This window comes from Elephantulus edwardii, unplaced genomic scaffold (assembly GCF_000299155.1).
Source record: "Elephantulus edwardii isolate Elephantulus edwardi_28Jun2011 unplaced genomic scaffold, EleEdw1.0 scaffold00356, whole genome shotgun sequence".
Lineage (NCBI taxonomy): Eukaryota > Metazoa > Chordata > Mammalia > Macroscelidea > Macroscelididae > Elephantulus > Elephantulus edwardii.
In genome coordinates, this window is record NW_006400106.1 from 620,274 (window position 1) to 623,399 (window position 3,126).

Genomic DNA, 3,126 nt, shown 5'->3' on the forward strand with positions numbered 1-3,126 from the left:
TCTGCCGGGGAAGGAGGGGCAATCTCCTCCTGTACCAGTCAGATCTGATTTGACGGTACACCCACACAAAAAAAAAAAAAAAAGAAAAGAAGTGTTATCTGTAGCAAAGCTAAGATCTACTCAGGATGGCTTCCTACAGACTCCGACTCATATGACCCCATGAATAATGGATTTGAACCCTGCCCTATCCTGTGCCATCTTCATCATCTCTGATATACTTAAGCACAATGATTTACAGTCATATGTCACTCTTTGAGGGTTTTCCTCTTTTTCATGGAACCTCTACCTTTCCAAGCACGATGTTCTTTTCCAGTGGCCAGATCTTCCTAACAATATTCCCAAAATATGTATGATGAGGCATCACCATCCTTGTCTAGAAGTAACATCATGGCTGTGCCTTCTCCAAGATATATTTGTCTATTCTTTTGGAAGTCTTCTTCAACACCGTAATTCAAAGTCTTTGATTCTCTTCTGTCATCCTCTCAGCATTTAGCTGCAAAAGAAGTTACTGAGTACACCGTGATTTGGCACCTTAGTCTTTAAACTGACATCATTGCTCTTAACACCATAGAAAGATCCTTAGCAGCAGAATGTCCCAATATAATGTCTTTTCACCTCTTGACTGCTGGTGCCAAGGGTGTTGATTGTGGATCCAAACAAGTTAAAATTGTTTTACAATTTCAGTTTTCTCTCTGTTTGCCATAATGTTACCTGTTGGTCCAGTGGTGAGGATTTTTTTGTCTTCTTGATGTTCAGATACAATCCTTATTGAAATCTGTAGTTCTTGACCTGCAGAAAGCATTTCAGATCCTTTTCTCTTTCGACAAGTAAGATGATGTGTTCTACATAAAGCAGGTTGTTGTTGCATCTTCCTCTAAACCTGATACTATACGTCATAAAGTCCAACATCTTGAGTGATTTGTTCAGCATGCAGACTGGGTAGGTATAGAGAAAGGATACAGCCAAAATGCACACTTTTTTTTCTTTTAAACCAGGCATTATTCCATTACTTTGTTCAGACAACAGCTTCTTGGACTAAATATAGGTTTCACAGTAGCACAATTAAGTGTTTTGAGATTCCCATTCTTCTCAACATTATTCATAATTTGTAAGATCCACAAGGTCAAATACCTTTGCATAGTCAATAAACATCCTTCTGGTATCTTCTGTTTTCAGCCACGATCTACCAGACATCACCAATGTCAGGTAGATCTTTTCTAAACCCACATTTCTGGCAGTTCCTTGTCAATGTTCTGTGGTTCCCTCTCAATGTAATGTTTTTGCCATTTGGGGATAATCTTGAGCAAGATTTTACTTACATGTCATGTTAATAAGATTGTCGTATAATTTCCACATTCATCTTTTGGGGAATGGGAACAAATATGGATCTTTGCTAGTAGTTGTCCAGATGGCTGTCTTCCTACAAAACTTCTTACCGCAGACACGTGAGCACAATCAGGGCTGCATCTGATTGTTGAAACATGTTAGTTGCTATCCTATCAATTCCTGGGACCTAATTTTTTTGCCAATATCTTCCCTGTAGCTTAAACTTCTCCTTTATTACCATTGGTTCTTTATCATATATAACTTCTTAAAAAGGTTCCGTGTCAGCCAGTCCCTTTTGGTATCATAACTTGATATATTGAAAGCTATTTTCTTTGATGTTGAGTTATGTTATTGGGGTTTTTTCCCCTCCACAAGCGGGTATCAGTCAGCCCAGACTTTTGCCCTAATCAACAAGGACCCAAAAGTGGAGTATAGTCAAGAGCATTTACTGGGTGTGTCTTTAAAATTCTGTAGTGATGGGTGAAGTCTGCAGCTGGCCCGGAGGCTACTGTGCTGTGGCGCCATTCTTGAAGTCTGGTTTCTCATGTCTTGTTGGGAGTGATGTAAGGAAAGTCTTGATTTGTGTTTGGTCTGTGCTTGGCTTGGATTATTGGTAATGTGATCAATATTGAAAGCTCTATTCTTTGATATTGTGTTATGTTACTGGGTGTTATTTTTATCCCCCTCCACAAGTGGGTGTCAGTTGACCTGGACTTTTGCCCTAGTAGACAAGGACCCAAGGGTGGAGCATAGTCAACAAAATTTGCTGGGTGTGTCTTTAAAATTAAGAATGAACATTCTTTAAGTGGCACAGTAGTTGTTTGTCTATTTGCTGTACTGAATAACTTGGAGTTGCCAATCAGTGTATCAAATGCCATCCATGATGGTTACCCATCATGGACAGTGTTTGAAGGAGCTTCCAGATTGATTCAGGTTTGGAAGCAGAAGTGGCATCCACTTCCTACACCAGATGCTTCTGAAAACTATACATTCTATAAAGAAATGACATTAATTATAGAACAGAGTTCAAGTCTTTTGTTCATAGAGTCACTATGAGTCTTATTCGATTTCATGACACTTAAGCTAAGTAAGACTAGTGTTGTTACATTTTGGAGGAACATTCTTCTACTTTGTACATCACTTCTTGTCAATTTACTGAGGTAATCTGGGTTTGCTGTGATGCCAAACCTTTTGTCATTGGGGTATCAAATACCATAATGTTTTACCAATGTGGACAGTGTTTGGTGGAGTTCCCAGTTGTAGGACAGGTTTGGAAGCAGGAGTGGCATCCACTCCCTAAACCACATGCCTATGGAAACTCTATGCACTTGGAGAAACTACTAATTATAGAAAGGCATTAGGTCTTTTGTTCATAGAGTCGCTGTGAGTCGCACTTGACTTGACAACAATCAACAACAACAACTTGATATATTTCCTTGCATCTTCTTTTCATGCTTCCTGTATCATTCAAGATTTTGCCCACAGCATTCTTTAGTATTGCAACTCAAGTCTTAAATTTGGTTTTCGTTCTTTCTATTTGAGTAATGATGAGCGAGTTCTTCCCTTTTTATTTTATAATTTCAGTTCTTTGCACATTTTGTTTTAATAGTTTGTTGTGTCTTCTCAAGCTGCTCTTTGAAATCTTTGTCCATCTCTTTTACTTCATCATTTTCCCCCTTTGTTTTAGCTTGGCCTTCTAATGCAATTTTTAGCATCTCTTCTGACATCCATTCTGGTCTTTTATTTCTCCCCTGTCACTGTTTTAATCCATCTTGTTGAGTGTCTTCATCTCTTTCTCTG